The sequence below is a fragment of the Dermacentor albipictus genome, chromosome 8 (genome assembly GCF_038994185.2).
Source record: "Dermacentor albipictus isolate Rhodes 1998 colony chromosome 8, USDA_Dalb.pri_finalv2, whole genome shotgun sequence".
Taxonomy (NCBI): domain Eukaryota; kingdom Metazoa; phylum Arthropoda; class Arachnida; order Ixodida; family Ixodidae; genus Dermacentor; species Dermacentor albipictus.
Genome location: NC_091828.1, coordinates 9,174,168 through 9,197,408, shown reverse-complemented (window position 1 = coordinate 9,197,408; position 23,241 = coordinate 9,174,168). Strand labels below are relative to the sequence as shown.

At 46.6% G+C, this 23,241-nt stretch overlaps 1 long non-coding RNA gene across 1 annotated transcript in view; it reads left to right on the top strand.

Annotated features, from left to right (window-relative positions):
• The first annotated feature begins 8,111 nt into the window (after positions 1-8,111).
• The window catches only part of LOC139048359 (uncharacterized), a 91,807-nt gene continuing 76,677 nt past the window's right edge, over positions 8,112-23,241 (top strand). Inside the window, exon 1 of the long non-coding RNA XR_011507633.1 lies at positions 8,112-8,222. This is a non-coding gene — a long non-coding RNA (uncharacterized lncRNA). The remainder of the gene's footprint in view (positions 8,223-23,241) is intronic.

Below are 23,241 nucleotides of genomic sequence, written 5' to 3'. Positions count from 1 at the left end.
AGGGACACATCATCTACGAGTGGATACCGGGTCACTGCGGAATTTCGGGAAATCACAGTGCGGATGACGCGGCCCGGTCCGGCCACGATGGTGCCCAGATTATACCCATACCGCTGTCAAGAACAGATGCACACATAAGTCTTCACTCCCTCGCACACGAGCTTACGCAAACTCTGTGGAACAGCAGTGAATTCTCGCACGCACGTCTTCACAGTTTGGATCCAAGTTTGCAACTCCGTGTTCCACCAGGGTTGCCACTAGCACAAGCAACACTTCTGTGCCACCTATGGCTGGGCGTGCCATTCACGAACTCCTATTCCTTCCCCATTAGAATGGCCGACAGCCCTGCTTGCGACACCTGCGGCTGCGAGAAGACGATCGCACACCTCCGACGTTACATTATGCCAAGAAAAGTGTTCCTGACCGCACTCGAAAAACTGGACAATCATCCCTTGATAGAAGAGAAAGTACTAAGACACTTGTCCAGTCGGGTTTCGGCACTCAAGACCTTAAGGGCGCTGCTGAAATTTTTAAGGGCCTGTGAATTGCGCGACCACCTTTGACTACTGCGGCGCGCAACATCTCGTTACTGCGCCAATTTTGCTTTGGTATTTTTCGCTCTTCTTTCTTATTTTATTCCCTCTACCCCTTTCCCCAGCGAAGGGTAGCCAGCTGGTATGTACACTCGCTAACCTCCCTGTCTTTCCTTCCTTTTTCACTCTCTCTTGCTCTTCGTCGCCCCATACAGAAGCGACCTAAAGTCAGGCGAGTTAACGGTGACGCAATGCGAGCAAAGTCTGCAAATCTAAAATTATGAGGTTTTACGTGCCAAAACCACTTTCCGATTATGAGGCACGCCGTAGTGGAGAACTCCGGAAATTTCGACCACCTCGGGTTCTTTAACGTGCACCTAAATCTAAGCGCACGGGTGTTTTCGCATTTTGTCCCCATTGAAATGTGGCTGCTGTGGCCGGGATTCGATCCCGCGACCTTGTGCTCAGCAGCCCAACACCATAGCCACTGAGCAACCACGGCGGGTCAGAGTCTGCAATAGACTGCCCGTAATAGGCAGAGGCGAAGGAAGCGCCAGGCAGCCTTTTTATTGTATGGTACGGGAGACTGTGCGGCGGCAGCAATCCTTTGAGGATGCGGGCGGACACCTGCGTGGCTGACGACGTGACCAAGGAACTATAGTTCCGCAAAGACAAAAATGCACTTCTCCGATTTCAGGGTGAGGCAGGCGGACCATATGGAGTGCAGAATCGCCTTCTTCGTCATGGCCCAACCTCACTCACCCACTAGACGGAATCCGTTAATGGCTCCATCGTGGTTGTCGTTTGCATACCATACACGCGTCTTTATTGTAGTTTGAATGCATAAAATCGAAAGACTTCTTTAAAGGCAAGTCAACTCCAGCTGTCATCGAAGGAATACAAGGTTTTCTTGGGTTCAATAGTGTACCATGTATTTTTCTGTTCAGACGGCACCATGTTCGTGAGCGGCACAAATATTTGTTTGCCTAAAGTCATACTTACGGTTCTGGTTTTAGGCACGCGCAGTGTGAATAGGCGCGCCCGAGTTTTACTTCGGCAGTTTTTGCGCCAATTGCGCATTATTACTACTACCACCTGTTATAGCTTAATGCAACCTAGATATGCATTTTTCCTTTCGAACTTCACTTTGACGCCTCTTTTTCTTGTCCGACGTGTACTAGAACACATCAAATTATGTATTGCGACATTCTTACGTGCGTACGCGGTTTACGCCTCAACAGTACGGGGGAAGGAGGAAGATGACGTGTGGCTGGCTAGGCTACACAAAAGGCCGACGACGTTCCGCGTCGGCGTCCCAGCAAGCGTTCAACGCTCACGGCTCTGGGTGCATCGTTGGAACGAAGCCTCTCGGCAACTCTCGCCGGTTTCGTTTACCTGCAGCGGTGTTTTGGCTGAGTATCGTGTGGTTTCAGGTGTCTCACTTCCGTTATTTATTCCCTGGTTTATTAAAATTTTTTGCGCTAGTGTCTTGGGCTGATGTCGACCAATTCTGGCGAGGCGCAATCTACCTGGTCAGCATCCCTGCCTTCTAATGAATTGCCTCTAGATTTATTTTTTCGCAGTGGCGTGAGCACCATGCTTGTTGCGCTTGTGCCTACCAATGGAGGTTCCATCAGGATCACGAATCCACAAGCCGTCCAGAAGGTCCATGTCCTACCATGTCCTACCACCTCCAGACCATCATGACGTTTGAGCGTTCGGACAGGGACGTATAAGGTGTCGGTCACCCAACCAGACCTGTGTTGTAGACTTCTTGAAATGCAATTCATTCGCTTCCACACCAGTGAGTCCTTTTATCATGCCTCACCTTGCGTGCACCAAGGGTCTCCTACGGTGGGTATAATCCCGATTAGGTCCAACTGAAGCCCTAGATAAGCTCTCTGCAGCAGGCGTCATTGCTATTTACCGTTGCCATCGACTGGTAAATAACGAGAGTGTTCCAACGGAATCAGTAGTTGCAGCGTTGGTGGGCACATCACGTCCGTCAGAAATAAAGGCGTGGCCTTTTGTGTTCCGTGTAGAACCACTTGCGTGACGTCAAATCCAGTGTCACAATTGTTGGAGATTCAGGATCTAAGTCTAGCTTGTGTTGCCGCATCTTTCGAGATGGTCATTCTTCAAGTGAATGCTCTGCAGAATCTAAAAATCCCTCCCTCTCTGGGGTAACACACCCAGCAGATTATTCGAACTACTGAGCTCGCGCTCAAGAAATACAAATCCTTGAAATAATCGACCACCGTCACTGCTCCCGAAGAGATGCAATTGCAGTTATTAAATACAGGGCCTTCGGATACTCTGGGGTTACAGCGCGCAACACCCCAAGCATGGACCTTAATTTCTCGGAAGCAATTGACTCTGCTGTAGAAAATGCAATCGCTAGAGTTATGCGTAAATTGGTGTCCAGTCTATCTGTTTGCTTAGCGCAAATCATTTACAGTTAGATCATGGAAGTAATGCAGACCACTAAGACACCGCTGCAGTCGCCAGTATCAAAAGCTACACCTCCAATGCCTAGCAATGAAGTAGAGACGCCTTCTACGTTTGTAGAGCATTCGACAGACACTACTCCACTAGTCCAACCAGGCGAGGATGAGCCCTCTTATTCAGACACTGTTAGTGTCGCAGATATGGAACTTGACCCTCGAACTCGCAAACGCATGGAATCCGCAATTCCTACAATTATGAAACCAAAGTCAGAGTCAACCATCTCCCATGATTAAATCACACATTCTAAACGCGGCAATTGCCGCTGCTGCGCGTTCAACACTATAAGACAGTTAAAAATACTGCAGTGAAACTATCGCTCCATATTTTCAGCTTTAACAGATCTATGTTGCCTATCTAGTCAACTTAATCCAGATATCATACTTCTTCAACAAACTTGGCTTTCACCAGTAAAAAATTTTCATTTCGAAGGTTTTCGGTCTTTCCGATTACATCGACAGTCACAAGGTGGAGGATTACTGATACTTCTTTCCAGTATAATTTGTCACAAGGCAAAAGTTTCTTTCTAAATTATGCACTCCGATATCGAAATTTTGGCCACATATTTATGTATCCCATGGTATCATCCATATTCAATTATATATTCTTATTTCAGCACATGTGTGCAATATACGCGTCAACTTAGTGCTGTGGCTGCTTGTAGAAAAGAAATTTGTCTGCAGGGGATTATAATTCGCATCACATGTCATGGGGGCTAAAAACATATCTGCGTGCTAAGGGACTATGGGAGTGGACCCTTCATAGTCACCTTTCATGTCAGAACACAGGACAAGTAAGGTTTGCTAGAGGTCCCATTCGGTCGGCGTTAGATTTACCATCTTGTACCGCCTGGCATCAAGGTTTCGACGTGGGTAGCGGTTGACGCAGCAACAACAGTGATCACCTTCCTTTGTCATTCGAAACCGCTTGTCCAGTAACAATATTAAAATACCAGGCACGTACATTTGTGAACCACACGAAATTTAGGACTTCCTTGCATTCAGCCGTTCTGAACCTTGCCAATGCCAATGATATGAAACTCGCTTTAACCATTTGCTCAATTCTAGAGGGTTCCGGGAAGCAAGCTCAATTTCAGTCTGTCTTAAATCTGTCTCGCTAGGGTGTAAGTATTTTGCCATCCGCGCTACCGTGATAAATTGGTTTGCTGTCCAAATGAACACCTATCCCGAGTGTTCATGTCGGTATTTTGCACCTAAGACACAAATTACATGCACACTGAGAAGTTTACAAAGCTAAAGAGAGGTATGTGGAAATTAGCAGTAAGAGCCCTTACAGCGTCTCAGGTCAGGCTTATCTACTTCTGAATTTCTTAACTGAGATAGATATCGTAAAGCAAGATCAATGTTCCAGTACCTTACAGAGCACCTCAGATAATAGCACTGTTTTTCTCTTCTAGAGAAATGAGTCCACAGTTTACATTGCTAAGTGAAAACGCACCTTCACTATCAACGTACAAATGTAAGTGGCAGCATAAAGAGAGATTCTTACTGTTAACAATCGTTAAAATGTATGTGTACAACCGCGATCGGCATTGACCAGTGGTTAGTGAATTCAAGGGGGTTAGGTGGTAAGTGACGTTGGAAGGTTTTTTTATGCTGTTTTGTTTTTCTCCGATTGACACTTTCTTCCTTTATTTTTCACTGGCAAACTTATATTGTCTCATATCTTCACTGTCAACTTTTTCAATCAATAATTATCACGAACTATTGAACGTCAGAATACAGGCGTCAGACAACAGGACGTGTGAGTACAAAGCATCCCAAAATAGTGCAAACGCCAAATAAATTTTCTTTAACTGCATTTGGCAGTGCGAACAATACGCGCTTGAGTCTTAAGCGTTAGGCTACATTTTAGTACGCAACCGCTCCACAGAGTGCCGTTATGTTCGCATTTCGTTCTCTTCAGCATTACTATTCAGCCTAATAAAAGTCTCCATATAAACATACACAGACCTGATCCAACAGGCCTAAGTGCGTGTGAACGCCTCAGTCACTCTCAGAAAAGATGCGAATAGAGAAGCCCGTCCTGTGCTACAGTGAACATAGCGTATAGAAAAACACAGGCTTAGAAAAACAACAGGCCGTAAAAGCTAGCACTAAGCAGAAGAAAATACCACACGAGCCCTGAGGTACTGTGAAATAGAAATAAAGATGCCCTTCCGATAATTTAATAAAACTTACAAAGGGTTCGCGAAACTGACTCGATCAATAAAAAAGCGTGCGCCAAGAGAGGGCGAATGTTTCGCTTGATACGTGCCGAACAGCCATGGATGAGGCTTAGGCTAAGAAGCAGGCCAGAAACCGTAGCCAATGACAACTGCGGGATAGGTGAGCGAGCTCTGTGTGGTTTTTGCCACCTCACAAAGAACAGTGTGCTTCAACGAAAAATGGAGTGGCGCTTTGGCGAACTCACGCCGCGCATATATAATTGCTTCGTGTGCACCAATCTTCGGGCGCCACTCTAAAAGGGCGAGCGATGGCTGACCCCCTCTGGCCGCTCGAGCGGAATCTCTCGGAGCTTGTCACTTTCGATTCTGTGCACTTTGAGATGTCATTGCTGAAATTTGTCTTGCTTCCTGGCTTGCTTTCTTGCTTCCCTATTTAAATTTACTTGCGAAATATTGTTAGGTGTTTTTTTTTCATTTTTAGGGCGTTTTCGTATGAAGCTTACGTGAGCTGCATAAGCTTTTGTGAAATGGATCGCGCGCTGAGCCGATATTTACTTTTATATACTCTTCGCCACCTCTTGCTGCTTTCCAAGTTACTGGTTTACTTTATTTTAGAAAAGAATCGCCTGATTGAATGTATCAAGTCGCTCATATTTTTTGTATTTTTAGCTTCCTTAAGAATGCTGCGTCAGCGACAGGTCTGCTTGGCAAGTAAGATCACATTTCAACATGGAAACCGTAAGATTTGCAGACCGTATTTACACAGGAAGATTAGGAAAGGCCGCTCGATGAGCGATTCTTGTTGATTCAGTGACACCAGTGCAAGTTCACTTTCGCACTGTGCACTTGCTCTTACGTTTTATGTGCGAGAATGATTGTTTGAGATTCACTCTCTTGCTCACTGGTTCGTATAGCCGCACCTGATGGCAGAGACTATTTTCTATAATAAATGACAAAACCAAAGAGTCATTCGAAAATGTTTTCTTCAGGTGCGAAAATCAGAAGAAACATATATTTTCTTCAGCAATCCTGTGCAAGCATTTACGACGATTTTTTTAAAATGAAACTGAACGCGGGAGAGTGTAAGACAGCCGGTAACTTTATTTTATTTGTTCAGATAATAATTTTGTAAGCCCCACTGGCAGATATCACAAGGCAATGTTTATATTCTAAAAGTCTAACGTGTACTTCTGAAGGTCAGTTTCAGTACATTCAACGAAATAACTCGTGTTCAGTTTTAACTACACTTTTATTGGTTCTTGGCTCTCGTGAATAAACCACGATGAAAGAATAAACAGGTCTGGTAACAGTGCCGTCTCTCTGGAAAGTCAGCTGACTACGACTCTGTTTGCGCTTCCTTCCTTCGGCGAGAGGAGTACACAGTGTTGGGGTTATTTTCTGTTGTGTACTGGAGGAATGATGCCATGCGCTTACGTATTTCGCTACAAAATAGCCTTTTACTGCGCGGTGTTAATTAGAATAGCAATTAACACTTGAGGTGATAACAGCGTCGTCCAACGGCGATAACAGCGTCGCTGCGCGCCATAAGATTCATGTGTGAATGAAAGTGCGCGAGGGGAGCCGACGGTTGTGCCTCAACACGCCTGCGTGAAAATTAGGAAAGTGGGGAGGGAGCGCGCCATCTTCTGTCGTGCGGTGGGCCACCCAGCGTTGCGAGGTACCGAGGAGAGTGGAAGTATGGGCGGCGTTCTACTCAGGCTGCAACTGCGTATGCGGTGGCTGCGTGGTCTCGCGGCCGTATCTTGAGTGATCGGTGTTCGGGGCAGGGCCTAGGTGCGCCGACGGCTCGTAGAATTGTGCGTACTGTGTGTTCTCGGCGCCCAGGTTGCGTGCAAGCGAGAGACAGCACGAAGGTCAATTCGCTCGCTGCTGCTTCTATGCTTCCTGACGCTTGCGTTTTGACAGCGTGTCTGTGGTCATTGAGTGCGATGGGTTCATATTTGCTGCCTACGCTGACACTATCCTTGTTAATTTAGTAAGCAAGCGAAAATTTACAAATTGATAAGGCCTATCAAATTACGATCCTTACTTCATATGGCTGTCCGCTAATTTGCTATTGCAAATAATGCTTCTTCTTTCGGGCGAAACTGGGACTGCTTTTTTTATGCGGCAGTAGTAGCTTTTGCCCATTCTCTATTTGCCCATTCTCTTTTGCTAACAAAACATTAAATATGCTACTGGAAACCACCTACCGAACTTGCCCTCGGACCTTGAATTTCAGTGTGATAATGCATCATCGAACAGCGTCTTAGTTGGTGCTTTTCAGCTTTGCTTTTCCAGCAGTTGGTGCTTTTCTAGATGTGCAGGTGCTCTCTGTCTTAGGCGAAAATTGCTCAGCCGTATACGTTAGCGTGCAAGGCGGCGATGGAGATGTACAGAGCGGTCCCCGGTGTTTGAATGTACGAGAACACTCGAATTTTTTAACGTGTGAGCACAGCTGTTTTTTACATATTATTTGGTTACAATTATTCTAGCATTATTCAAGCTATCTCGTGTATCATTGCAGACATAAATATATTTTACGCTCGTAAAGGTCTGCACAGCTGCGTACATGTGTACTCGGGTCTTTCTTTTTTTTTTATTTTGCCTCCATTGTGCCATATTCGCACTCTAAAATACGAGGATAGTAATCGTCGTAAATAAAGAATTTGAATAGAGTAACTATGAAGGTACTTAAATTTGAATAACTAATAGCAAACGTAAATTGCGTGGTCAGAATGTATATTAACCCCGCAGATTGCTGCTTTCCATAAACCACAGTTCCTCTCCTTCTGCTCACAAGTTAAAGAAAAGTACACTTGCTCTTTTATTGCTGCACTCCTTGTATTCCGAAAAATCTGAGCAGTTTACTAGGCCCAAACAATGAAACGTTCCTTTCCTTCGAGCGCTTCCTAACCTTACGTGAGGCCTCCTTACAGCGAAGGAGCAATGGAGGAATCAAGCGTACTCTGAAAGCTCCCTTCGCCCATCCTCAGGTAAGGAGCGGTTGCCGCATGCCTGGGTTCGAGATTATCGCTTAAAAGCTTTACGCTAACACCATTATTCAATAAAGAAATGTTGTATCGTCGCACAATTTTTAAATTGAAGAGCTAATATAGAGATGCGTGGATGCTTTTTTCTAGTTTTGTTCACTAAACGCAAAAATGTACCACATCACCGTGCAAAACTTGATGTGCTCCAGCCACGCTGGCAAGCCGGCGTCGCGCAACGCCTAGCAGCGCTATCATGCTACACGCATAACTGAAACGAAGATGCCTGCCAAGACGTACCGTGCTCGCGCTTCTCCGTAGGTGAGCAACAGCACGCATGCGCAAGTAAGCGTCACGTAGCTAAGCAGTGAGGTGGAGCACTCGTTCAGGGCCAGAAGCAGCGTGAGGACGCATTTCTTGATGTTGTGGCTAATCCTCTGAAGGTACGTGACCACTTGTGCCTTTTTTCGAGCTCTACGCTCGACCTCATTGTCCTCCTTAGGCTTTTTGTTGCCAGTCAGCGGCAACACCCTTCTTCTAGCTAAACGCTGCTTTTCACTCATGACAGGCCGCACTGGCGCATTCTTGAAGAGGTTCGAGGCATTATTGCTGCTGAAGGCGGGCTCCTGGAGCGCATATGCGTACACCTGGACGGCGGTGTCATCCACAAGCCGTCAACCAGCGGCAGGCTGGGGCGCGATCACCTTGACTGATGATCACATGGTGCTTTCCGCCATCTACATAGAGCCCGGCTTTCTCAAAAAACGTTGCAGTCAGCGGGAAACCACTTCTTCAAGCTAAACACTGTTTTTGCTTTTGGCACGTTAGTTTTATGCGAATATGAATCATTCATATTTAGTGCGTTCAGCCGCTGACTGCAACAATGTCTTCTACTTGTTCTGCCTCTAGCTATATTTTGGAGGGAAGGTTTTTGTCTTGCTCTAATTGCGTGGGGAACTATCACCTTAAAAAAAACTGTTTGTCAGTTACTGAGAGCGCATACACCTAGATGTCAGTTGCGAAGCGCGAGACTTGGATTTGCCAACCTTGCAAACGTATCGAAAAGAGTCCGCCACCCAACGGTTCAAATTGTGGGGAAGGTGCCTCCGCCAATCACTCTTATGTAGTGAACGATAAACTCGATCATGATCATGAGCATGATCGAGTTTATCGAGACATCTGATAATGATGATGATCATTATCATCATCATCATTATCAGCCTGGCTCAGCCCTCTGAAGGGAAAGACTTCTGCCATACTGGTCATATTGTGCAAGCAAACTTGTTGATCCCATCAGCCCACCTAACTTTCTGCCACCCCCTGCTACGCTTCCCTCCTCTTGGAATTCAGTCCGCAACCCTTAATGACCATCGGTCATCTTCTTCCTCACTACATGCTCTGCCCAAGCCCATTTCGTCTTCTGGATTTCAACTAAGATGTGAATAACTCGCGTTTGTTCCCGCACCGAATCTGCTCTGTTCTTATCCCTTAACGTTACACCCATCATACTTCTTTCCATAGCTTGTTGTGTCGTCCTCAATTTCAGTAAAACCCTTTCCGTAAGCCTTCAGGTTTCTGTCCCGAGGGTGAGTACTGGTAAGACAGAGCTGTTATACACTTTCCTTTGAGGGATAATGACAACCTGCTGTTCATGAACTGAGAATGCCAAACGCACCCCAGCCCATTCTTATCCTTCTGATTATTTCAATCTCATGACCCGGATTCGCGGTCGCTACCTGCCCTAAGTAGATGAGCACTTCATTAGGGGCGCTACGCCAGACTGGTCTGGCGACCTGTGTACTATGCCACAGCGCCAGAACTGCGGGACGTCGGTGATAATCTGGTGGTGAGGAGTAACAGCGCGCTATTGCCCTTCGATTGCTTTGGGGATATAAAGTCTTATAGAACCATTACCAGAGGGCACCAGCGCGATGGGAATACCGCTCCTGCCGCAGCGGAGAAAAGTTTCCAATGGTAATTCATCCGGTTTGAGAGAAGCTGTCCAGGAGGAGTCCCTTATCACTTCCTGTGCCTCGCTACCTATCGTAAACTGTTGTTCTCGCCCGAGTCTGTCAAACATTACTTTAGTTTTCTGCAGATAAATGTTTAGACCCACCCTTCCGCTTTGCCTGCCTAGGTCAGTAAGCAGGCATTCCAATTGGTCCCCTGAGTTACTGAGCAATGCAATATCATCAGCGAATGGCAAGTTACTAAGGTATTTAGTAAGTACTGGAAATAGTACTGGAAATTTCCCCGAGCGGATGAAGCTCTCTAAAGTAATTGTTATTCACAAAGGAGGGGATAAAAACCAGTTTTCTAACTATCGCCCTATTTCCATTCTTCCAGTGTTCTCAAAAGCACTAGAAAAAATAATACATGGTAGTATCGAAAATTTCGCCTCTAACTTCAACTTAATAACTAACGCTCAATACGGCTTTCGCAAGGGCAGATCAGCAGAACTCGCTTTATTAAACCAAAAGGAAATAATTTTAAAAGCTTTTGAAGAGAAGGAATTTATAGCTGGTATATATATAGATTTTTCAAAGGCCTTCGATCGCCTGAACCACATAACGTTGCTAAAAAAACTCGAGCTGTATGGTATACGAGGCACACCCCTACGACTACTAACCTCTTACCTAAAATTTCGTAAGCAAGCCGTAGTGATAGGTGATTCTCTTTCCTCATTTAAAAATGTGAATGCTGGTGTTCCCCAAGGGAGCATCCTTGGTCCCCTTCTATTTAACTTTTACATTAACGACATAATTAAGATAAGCTCGAAACCGACATTTGTTATTTATGCGGATGACACGACACTACTGTTCCGAAAGTCTAACACTACGACACTTCACCTCGATATAAACGATTGCCTTGACAAATTGAACTCCTGGAGCAAGCTAAATTCATTGGAGATAAACGTTAATAAAACAAAGGCAATCCTGTTTTCACCCAAACAATCACGTGCTGTGCTAGAAGGTAATCTTCTCGGTAATGACATTGTAGAAGTTGTCGACTCTGTTAAGGCACTTGGTGTCCATTTTCATAAAAACATGTCCTGGGATCTGCACATCAATCACGTTATTACCCGTATTGCAAAGTCTGTTGGTATTTTAGCAAAGTTTCGATTCTTTTTACCACAAGAGGTTAAACTAAAAATTTACAATGCTCTGTTCCTTTCTCATCTTAATTACTGTATCCTTGTCTGGGGGAAAACCACAACAACGAACTTAAATCGCATATTCGTACTCCAAAAGAAAGCTCTTCGACATATAGCCAATGCAGATCACCACGCTCATACTAAACCACTTTTTCATCGTTTTAATTTAGTTTCTACTCACAATCTTTACTCGTATCATCTGGCGATAAGATATAAACAAAGCATCAACAATCCTGGAAATTTATTAGCTTCCCTTGCAGACCTGACAATTCGAACGCCGATACATGACACTCGTAGCACGGAACCCTGGCAAATACCATTTGCGAGAACATCCTATGGGGAGCAAATGCTTCGCTGTTCTCTTGCTATGCTAATAAATTATCTACACAAACAGACATTAACGATAAAAAATACTAACAGAACAAGGCTCCGCAACTTTTTTGTGTATGTCGAATAACAACTTTATAAGAAAATGTAAAATCCACTTATATGTTGATCAGATTGTTTTCTTTTCATTTGTACGCCTGTGCTATTGCCTGTGCGCCTGTGCTGTAAACTGGTTATTATCTTATTATGTATAATTGATTATATTGTTTATTTGTCAACTTGTCACCTTCGCTGTGCCTTGTAAAAGGGGGCCCGAACCCCCGTCAAGTGGACTAGCTTCCACTTTTTGTTCGGGCCTCCTTCCAAAGTTCTTTGGAAAAATAAACATGATTTTGATTTTGATTTTGATTTTGCATTAACTCGTGTCTCCAGTTCTTCCCAATCCAGATCTCTGAATACCACCTGCAAACACACTGTGAATAGCATGGAAAAGATCGTATCTCCCTGCCAGACGCGCTTCTTTATTGGGATTCTGTTGCTTTCTTTATGGAGGACTACGGTGACTGTGGAGCCACTATAGACATTTTTCAGTATTTTTACATACGGCTCGTCTCCTCCCTGATTCCGTAATGCCTGCATGACTGCTGAGGTGTCGACTGAATCAAAGCCTTTCTCGTAATCAATGAAGGCTATATATAAGGGTTGGTTATATTCCGCATATTTCCCTATCACCTGATTGATAGTGTGAATATGGCCTATTGTTGAGTAGCCTTTACGGAATCTTGCCTTGTCCTTTGGTTGACAGAAGTCTAAGGTGTTCATAATTCTATTTGCCATCATTGTAGTCAATACTTTGTAGGCAACGAACAGTAAGCTGAACGGTATATAATTTTTCAGGTCTGGCGTCCCCTTTCTTTTGGATTAAGATTATGTTGGCGTTCTTCCAAGTTTCCGGTACGCACGAGGTCATGAGGCATTGCGTATACAGGGTGGCCAGTTTTTCAAGTACAGCCTGACCACCATCCTTCAACAAATCTGCTGTTACCTTATCTTCCCCAGCTGCCTTCCCGCTTTGCAAAGCTCCCAAGGGTTTCTTTACTTCTTCCGGTAGATGCAATTTGAATATTTCTTCAATCTTTTCTTCAATTTAATCTATGTCAAGTAAGTAGGCGACAGTGATTTTCACTATTGAGGGTAACTAAGCGGAGCTGATCCATCTACGCACTGAAGTGGCGTCATTGTACTGAACCGTTGTAGCTCAGAATGAGTTGCTGGACAGAGTAAATCCCGAAGTAAATGATCTAGAACAGTACAGTAGGAAGCCTATTATTGAAGTCCGCGGTCTACCGATCAGGCCTAATGAGAATTTGTGGTCTTTCATTGGAGAGTTGGCTCAGCATTTAAAGTTATCAGATCTTTTGAACCCAGTGTGATTACTACTATGCATCGCCTGCCCAGCAGGACTAATTCCATACCGCCCATACTGGTTCAGACTTACGTTGTTGCAAGAAAACTGGCTTGGCACATGGAGGGGTTTCTCCGGTTTGTACCAAGCAGGGTAATTCCCCTGTTTTTATTTAAATGAAAATTTGAGGCACCACAAGAAGGATCTGTTCAGACTGGCTCGTCTGAGGGTGTGGGAAAAGGGTTTCAAGTTGGTGGGGACAAGGAATGGCAAAATTATCGCCAAGAAATGTGAAGGTGCATCCCTCATCCGTGTAGAAAGGCAGTCGGACTTCAGTAAGATATGCCAAGATGGCCAATGCGAACTCACTGACTTGCACTAATTTTGTCTAGGTTTCGATGTTTTTCAGTACTTACAGAGGTGATAATTTTCGTGCCACACATGTTAACAATCGTAGCCTACGAAAACAATGGGACCAATTTTGTAAAATCACGTCATCTACTTGTTCCGAATACAATGTGTTTGTATTACCAAAATGTCACAGCAGACTGCCTGAGCCATTACTAATTACCATGTTACAGGTTATTTTCTTGCATGCGTAAAGTGAAGCGGAGTGGAGGAGTGGCAGCATTTGTTGGATATAGACTAATCGCAACACGGCTAAGTTTTAGCTTTCACCAGGCTGAAGTTATTGCCCTCACACTAAAGACGCTTACCTTGACGTTGGTTTTGTTTGCTGCTTATCGGCCTCCTTGTTTCAACGGCAGAGTACTCCTAGCCGAACTCGACCATTTAGTCTCGGCTCCGTCACATGAGGATTACGTTTGCTTGCTAGGCGATAATAATCTGGACATCTTGCGTCCAGCCGTTGGTTTAGTTGCAGATTACCTTGATAAGTTGTCGAGTTGGGGTCTGCAGACTACTATTCAAAAAGCAACAAGGAAAGAATACTTATCTGGCCGGCTTACCGCTTGCTGGATTTAGCACATAAATATTCCTGCTCAAATTTCGATCTTGCAAACTTCCGTCGTGGAAACGACTTTCTGATCATTACTTTGTTCTTCGCTTGTTCACTCGACAATCTAGCACATCTGTCCCCTAGGTGGCGTCCAATTAGAAACAAGTTTCTATCTGGGAATCGAAAACCTCTTACACGGTAGTATAGAGCTATGAATGGAACGCTTTCTTAACAAATGTCGCACCCACCGACAGGCTTGTTGGTGTATTACCCGAGCTTATGAAGGCGGCCACACGCACCGCACTCGTCAAACAGCATAACAAGGGCAACAAATGAATGACATCAGAAATTCTGGCTGCTATAAAAGAAAAGGACCTTCCTTGGGAACAAATTAAACGTTATCAGGCTTCTGAGACGACGCGTTCTCGATTCCAAGAAGCGAGAAATAAGGCGAATGCGGTGATTCGTCGCGCTAAGCGAATGTATTTGCGGTATGAATTTCAACCCGCTAGGGCAGATACTTGGAAAATATGGTCTTTAATTATTAACCTCCGAGGCACTGGCAAGCATGGTAATCGCGACCGTCATTTCACTACTTTTCGTACAAATGATCATGCTCTTGCTAACGATTTTAATAGTTTATTTTCTCGAGTGTCGGATAATGCATCGCCACTTCCATCATCGTGTACTTTGCATAACTGTACGTTAGAAACTGCGCATCTGCCTCTGCAGGCCGAAGATTAACTTAGGTGACTTATCTTTAGTCTAAAGTGTAACAAATCACCAGGTATTGATGGTATGTATATAAATGACATGGTGTCATTTTTGGTGTCATGAAAAATGTGTTGCTATCGCTCTTCAATAATATTATTTCCAGTGGTACACTCCCTTTAAATATGAAAACTGCTTTACTAATAATAAATTTCAACATTGCCATTTGTTGGGCGTGTTAGTAAATTGAAAGCATATTTAGCGCCAGCAAACAAGGACGGAAGGGAGACGACGCATTGTGGCGTCGCCTCCCTTCCGTCCTTGTTTGCTGGCGCTAAATATGCTTTGCTAATTCCGCTTTTTAAGGGAGGAACCCATAATAGAACAGAAGACTGCCGTCTAATTTCTGTGTTGCCCTCCTTATCCCAAGTATTGGAAAAGCATTTCTTGCTGAAAATTACAAGCTTATTGGGTAAACGCAGAATTCTATCCCTTTCCCAGTATGCTTTCATTCCAGGTATAGGTACGCAAGCGCTCCTGGACGATATGTCTGTCGTGTTAAACTTGTCTTTCGAACGTAATCAGATTGTTTGCGTAATCTTTGTTGACGTCAGCAAGGCATTCGATAGCGTGCGTCATGGCATCTTGTTAACCAAGCTTCTATGTTAACTTATCGTGCCACATTCTTGACGCTCCTGAAAATCCTTCTGCATCACAGGCGCCAGCAGCTTTTACTCGGACAGGCGAAGAGTGATTTCTTAATAAATCCGGCGTCCCATAAAGCAGTATACTAAGTCTAGTGTTATATAATATTTATGTGAATGACCTTGCTAGTGTTGTCCCTGTTGTACTCTATCAGTACGCTAATGATACTCTCATTATAACTCAGCCAGTACACTATATGTATGCTATTACTTCCTTGCAAGCAGTGGCGATGAAGGCTATGGACTGCTTCTCTGCTAATTTAATCAATATTATTGCGCCTAGGGCAAAACTTATTTGTCATCACAGTTGTCTGAAAACGCGAAACATCTATTGTCCCTTTGTGCTACACAATTCAAAGTATTCACCATGTCTGTGGAAACCTTTAACTTCTGTGATTGGTGTCAAACTTCTGTTAGGCTTTATGATTCAGAAATCAGATTGATAAGCATATAAAATGGATAGCAATGCCTTCGGTTGGCGGACGTCCTTTGCTTGTTTTATTCGTTCCCGCATGTAAATTTTTCTGTATCTATGGTATTCTCTGTTTTTCGTAATAAAGAGTTGTAAGTGTAGCGCTCGTGTCTCGTTTCCTTTAGCCTTTCACTGTTTGTTTTTGTGTTTTGGGTGCTAAAACACCTACTCGCGCAACAAGAAGTTATTCTCAATGTCGCAAAGCTTTTTGGGCAGTAAGCGTTCGCGACCGGACCGATAGAGCAGCGAGAGGTAGTACAGCCGATCGAGCACCGAAACAAAGTTTTTCTCTTTCGTAGTCGTTCACTCTCGCCTAGCCACAGCCCCACTGCTCCTTATATTACAGTACAGCTATCTTCCCCGCGGAAAAGGAAGCCGTCCCGGCGACTTACGGGTAGGACAACACTGGCGGATCATAGTACGACCTGAGACGCTGGACATGCACACTTTCACGTCCTCGACGGCGATGATCCAAAAATAGCTCGAGGTATTCCAAGGTATAGTTGACTGGAGAGGTTTGGTTGATCACGCAATATGGGCCCTAGTAGTTCTACGCGAGTTTCGGTGACAGTCCAGGGGTAGGGGCTAGAACCCAAAGCCACGCTTGTCAGCCAGGAGGAGAGGATACAGGAATATGGGAAGTTTCTCTATGGTTCGTCTCGCGTTGCTGGTTTTCTGACGTAAATATACGGGATAGCTTGCGACACTCTACTGCGTGTGCAGCAGCTTCGGATAAGGTAGGGGTTTCCGCGGTGTCAGGGCTGTACGGAGGAGTGTTATCCATTGTAGAAATAGGTGCGCGTCCACACAGGAGAAAGAAGGGCGAAAATCCCGTGCTAGCCTGCGTGATGGTATTGTAGGCGGAGGTAAGGAATGGTATAACATGTTGCCATTTTCTTTGGTCAAATGCAGCGTACATGGCCAGCATGTCACCAAGAGTGTGGTTAAAGCGCTCGGTCATGCCACTAGCTTGCGGATGATATGCAGTAGTGGTGCTATGAACTCTGCGGCATTCTTTGAGAAGATACTCGATGACGGCGGAGAGGAAGATGTGGCCTCTGTCACTGTGTAATTCCCTGGGAGCTCCGGGGCGAAGGACGATGTGGCGCAGGATAAACCGGGCTGGGTGACATGCAGAAGCCCTCGACAAAGGGGAAGTTTCGGCATAGCGCGTAATATTGCCAACTGCCACGATTACTCAGCGATTGCCGTCCATGTGGTTGGTAGAGGTCCATAAATGTCGATGCCTACTCGATCAAAAGCACGTGCTGGGCAAGGCAAAGGCTGTAATGGAGCGGTTGAACGACGAGGGGGATCTTTGCGGCTTTGGTAAACGAGACAGGAGTGGACATATTGACGGATGAATCGATACAACCCCCGCCGGTATTAACGAAGGCGTAGACGCGCGTATGCCTTCAGTACATCTGCATGCGCGCGCGCGAGGTCGTCGTGGAACCCTGCGCAAATATCGGAAGGCAGATCCCGAGGGATGACAAGCAACCATTTCAGGCCGTCCGGGAGGTAGTTACGACCGTACAAGAGCCCGTCACATATGGACAAGTGATGTGCTTGGCGACGTAATGTGCGTTTAGTCGTAGGTGTCGATGGGGTAGACAAGAAACTCAGCATGGGTCCAAGTCATGGGTATTTCTTCTGCTCAAGAAGAATGACCGTGGCAGCCGGGAAAGACTCGGATAATGAGGCCTTCGGGGAGGTAACCTCGTCTGTTAGTGGCGAACGAGTAAAGGCATCCACATCCGAGTGTTTTCGACCAGAACGGTACAACACTCGAATGTCGCACTTCTGCAGTCGAAAGGCCCATCGAGCAAGACGACCGGATGTTTCTTTTATCGACGACAGGTGGCACAGCGAAGGGTTATTACTTATCACGTCAAATGGGCGGCCGTAGAAATACGGACGGAATTTGGTCATGGCGCAAATTATAACCAGCGTTCTTTGCCTGTTACAGAATAGTTCGGTTGAGGTTTAGTGAGCACACAACTGGCGGAGCGATGATGTACACATCGAAGCCAGCCTTTCTCTGCGCGAGAACGGCACCGAGGCCGCCGCCACTGGCTACGTGTGTATTTTAGTATGAGCGTTTGGGTTGAAATGGCGTAGCATTGGTGGTGACGTTAAGAGACGACGAAGTTTTGTGAATTCGGCATCGCACTCGGGTGACCAGGTCGAAAGGTTGTGGCCACCCCGAAGAGGCTGCGTTAAGGGTGCTACTATAGCGGGGAAATTGTGGATGAAACGGCGGAAGTATCACGATAAGGAAATGAAGCTGCGCAGTTCTTTCAAGGCTGTTGATCGCGGAAAGTGTGCAACAGCTTGTACTTTCGCCGGATGAGGGAGTAGACCTTCTTTCGACATGCCATGGCCGAGGATGACCAGCTTCGGGGCTGCAAAGAGACATTTGAGCGGGAGGCCAGGATCACCGATGCACTGGAGGACGCGTTCAAGTCGAAGTAAGTGTGAATGAAAGTCCGGTGAAAAGATAACGATGTCTTCCAGATAACACAGGCATATCTGCCATATGAACCCACGCAAGATGTTGTCCATCATTCTTTAAAATGTGGCAGGCGCGTTACACAATTCCAATGACGTCATGGTGAATTCAATTAAACCATCAGGTCTGATGAAGGCCGTTTTTGGACGGTTTGACTCCACCACTGGCAGTTACCAGTAGTCGGATCGTAAGTCAAAAGATGGGGAGAATTCGGCGCCTTGGAGGCAGTCTAGCGCGTCGCAATACGGGGTAGTGGATAAACGTGTTTGTGGATGGTATTATTGAGTCGCCGGTAGTCCACGCAAAAGCGAATTGTGCCAATTTTACTTTCGACCAGCACTACTGGAGAAGCCCAGGAACTGTGCGAAAGTTGCATGACACCGCGTTGGAGCATGCGTTCAAATTGCTCAGCGATGATGCCACGCTCCGTGGTGGTTACGCGATACGGCCTGTGGCGTAAAGGCGCATGGTTACCGGAGTCGATGCGATGCACAAAGTGGAAGTACGACTTAAGCGAGATTGTTGTAGGTCGAATGACGTGCGAACGTGGTCAAGGAGATCGACGATCTGGGCGTGCTGACCTGGAGTGAGGTTGAGATCAATACATTGGGAAAATGTTTGCTCACACGGCGGCGTGGGAGGAGAAGCTTTAAGGGCTATAGCATCAACCGGAGGAGGAGCTGGGTCGTCAGGCACATCGTAAAGGAAGTTTGGTTCAATTTCGTCAACATAACCAAGACACTCATCGTGGATCAGGCTATCAGGGCAATGAAACAGGTTTGATACATCAAGTGCGCTGGAATCTTGTCGAATGGCAAGAAAGGCAAAATGAAGCAAGAGCGGATGACGGCGAGCAACAAGCTTAGACGGCGTGAAAAGAACTGTGGAGTCGGAAAACCAAGCGCAGGAAACGGGTACAAGTGCGGCAGAGTATAAAGGAATCTCGGTGTCGGCGGTGACGAACACACGTCGGTAGCTTCAAAAACGTTATTGTCGATTGGCAACAGCGCGTATTCAGCACGGACACAATCTATAACTGCATGATGAGAGGATAGAAAGTCCCATCCTAAAATCATGGCATGGGAGCAGCCCGCCAGAACAACGAACTCAAAATGGTATAGAGTGCCGCTTATAAAAACACGCACGGTACACTTACCTCAGGGTTCATTGGGCGCAGCGCTTGCTTTCCTAAGGTTTAGACGAAGCTGGTCAGAAATTACTAATATTGCTGCTCCCGTATCTACAAACGCATGGACGGCAATGTCTTAAGCATAAATTTCAAGGACGTTCACAGTAAATAAATGAGATCTTGATGAGTTCATTGAGATCACAGTTCTTGCCTTCAGAACTGCTGTCCTTAGTTTTCCTCTTGGATATCTTCAGGGCGACAGATAAGCGGCGACAGAGAACGCCGATGGTGAGACGGAGACCGACAGATAATGAAGGTTCGAGAAGCGCGGAGACGAGCCTTCGAAGTGCTGAGTAGCAGTAGCGGAAGGGGAAGGAGATTTGAAACCGTTGCTTTGTACCCCCTGAGAATCTGACGGATACCATCAACGCCGGCAGCAGAGCCGTGCTACATGCCAAGGTAGGCCGCACGAACAACAGATAGGACGGTTGTCATGGTTGCGCCATGGATTGAGCACAGCGGGCGGAGACGGATGGAAATATTGGCGAGGTGGGCGCACGGGCTGTTGTGATGGCCAGTAGGTGCATATGTGGCAGCTGCTTGAGGAGGTGAGGGAGCGGCAGCGTACGTAAGTCGAACAGGCCGTAGGAGGCGGTTGATGAGCAAGTGATACGGCATAAGCAGCTTGTTCTTGTATCACCTGACGGAGATCGGGAGACAAGGGTGACTATGACGCTGGACTGACTAGCAGAAGAGAGAGTTGGCGTGCCACTTCTTCTTGTACAAATTGCTTGATTAGGAGTAGCACTTACACCATCACTCAGAGCTGAAAGCGCAACCTCCCGAGCGGGAGTTTGGCGCGTAGAAAGCCGTTGTTTGCGTAGCTCCTCATAGCTCAGGGAAAGTAGTATAGGGTCGTTGACCATCTGAGGATTCTTTGCCGAGAGCATTTGGAAGGCGTCATCTTCTATGCCTTTCAAGATGTTCTTGACCTTGTCATCTTCGGTCATATTCCGGTTGATACGCCGGCAAACCTCAACTACATCTTCAAGGTAGCTGGTAAAGGTTTCGCCCTTTTGTTGAGCACGACAGGGAAACTGTTGTTCAGCCCGAAGTTTCCGCTCAGCAGGGTGACCAAATACTTCTTCAAATGTCGTTCGGAACGCTGCCCAAGTAGAAAAGTAAGCCTCATGGTTTCGCAACCAAAGATGGGCGACCCCGGAAAAGTAGATGGTGCGTAACCAAGCTTGTCAGCTTCAGTAAATTTGTTGTGGGCACTCGCTCGGTAGTACGATGATAGCTAGTCCTCTACGTCATGACCGTCAGTGCAATTGAATATGGGAGGATCCCGTTGGCGTGGCGCAGCAGGACAGACGACCGGAGATGGTGCCTGGGGTGGATCGGTAGGACTAGTCTCCTCAGGCATGGGAGATGTGACAGGGATCGTTCGGCTTCGGAGTTCCAAGTTTGCAAAAGGTCCAGCACCTTCCACCAAATGTCGCCAAGCACATTGGGCAGTAAGCGTTGGCGACTAGCACGATAGAGCGACGAGTGGTACTACAGCCGATCGAACACAGAAACTAGCTTTTTCTCTCTCGTCTTCGTTCTTTTTCTCTTAGCCGCAGCCCCACTGCTCCTTATTGTACAGTACATCAAGTAGATTTCGTATACTGTGGGCCTCCCTTTTCTATACTCTAAGTCTATTCGCTATCCTAATGCGCAAACGCTTTTCACGCTCATTGTGGCGTCAGCTTGCCGCTCAAAACTATGAGCTTCTGCGTTCGCAAAGGCTTATCACCTTAGCACGTCCTCAACTTTTTCGTACCGGTACAACCTTCGTGGCAACACATCAAATGGGTGAGCAAAATCATTCGTTTGGCACTCTAGTGAAAGATTCAACTTTACCAAGATTGGCTACGGATATTGTGCTTGAGGCAAGAACCAGAGTGGCTGGCTGCTAAAAAGTTGAAACACATTCGACGCCTCATCAACCAAAATGTAGAAGTGACGTGGAAAAGCATCCATGCGTGACTCCTAGGACTGCTCAGTAATACCAAAGTGGAAAATTAGCAAGAAATCAGGCTATACGCAGTTTATGACGCCGACATCCTGTTAGAACATTGACAGTGCGCTTAGAAAAGGTTCCCAATATGGACTCAAACCGAAAACAACAGCACATGAATTAGCTGCAGTGAATAGAAGTATGGCGGCAATAGCGGAAGTGGAACAGCGTGAAAATGTTTATTTACTTGAGGGTGCCGCTTTTTTCTAGAAAGGTACTGCGGATCGCAATTGTGGGGATCAAATTGCTCAATTCAGCGTATTGTAACCTACTTCAAGCAGAAAGACATGTGCCTGTTGCAAGCATAAAAAGATGGTGGCTTCCTTGTTTTGTCTAAAGGTACTATAAAGAAAAGGCGGTCGTTGCCATTAACAAGAATTTTGTAGTATAGTGTCGCCCCCTGTCAGATATCTGTGTCATCGCACATGTATGTTTTGTAGTTGTTTAGCTAGATGCCGCACCCCCCCTTCTGTCATGTGGTGAGCATTGGACCAATCGGGAGGTGTCATCTGGCGTGTGAAGCCTTTATTCGCAATAAACGGCCGAGGGTGGCCGAGTCTTAGTTCCGGTTTTCATCGGGAGCAGTTCGCTCCGAGTCTCCTTCACTGCGCCGGCGCTAGCCGCGCGTTCGCTGGTTGGTGACCCTCGCTTGTCTGCCACTGCCGACACAACATCTTTTGGCGACGAAGATGGGATTCCCGCTGCGGTTCCGACAGAAGCCCCGGTAAACAAACGAGCTTCGTACGTGAAGCGTCCCTTCCGTGTCTGCACGGCCGGCAAACGCCGCCGACGCACTTGGCGCCGTGAGGCTTCCGAGCCTAGGCCTACTCGCCCCCTTGTTCTTCCGTGCCCCATTTCTGCGGTGAGCTCCGGCTTGCCTCCTGCACTGGCTCCTGCACGCTACCCGGCATGGCTTTTACGGCGAACCTTCCCGTTTTTCTTGAAGTGCCCGGCCCACCGCTAATTCCCTGGTATCGCTGGAAAAAAATTTTTCAGGCCCACCTCGAAGCGGCCGGTGGTGGCGACTGGACGGACGCGCGACGAGCGTCCCCGCTCGTCAGCGCTCTCGGGCGTGAGGGACAAGCGAAGCACTTTGCAGCCGAGGAGCAGGAAGAAGCAAGGCAGTTAACCAGCGCAGCGTCAGCTTCAAGCGAAGCAGCAAGGCAGCCGACCGGCGCAGCGTCAACATCAAGTGATGCGGTCCCGCCAGCGTCAGAGTTTCCGAGACTCTTGCAGCGGCTTGACCGGCTGTTCGCCACGTCAACAAATGTCCTGGCGGAACGGACATTGCCCCCGGAGAAGAGGGCACCATCCTTGCCTCTCAAGGGTAGGACCGGACGACTGGGTCGTGCTAAGGCTTGAGCAGCTGCACGTGCACCGTCTCACATCCACGGCGCCTTATGTCAGCGGACACAGGCTCGACGAGGTAATTCACAGGAGACATCTGTTTGACGACGCGGTAGGGACCGTAGTACTTGGCTAGGAGTTTAGAGCAAAGCTTGGGGATGGGGGAGAGTATCCAGAGCCAGACTAAAGAGTCCGGCTGATATGCGCTGGTCTATCGGTCGTCATCGCAGCGGAACTTTTGCTG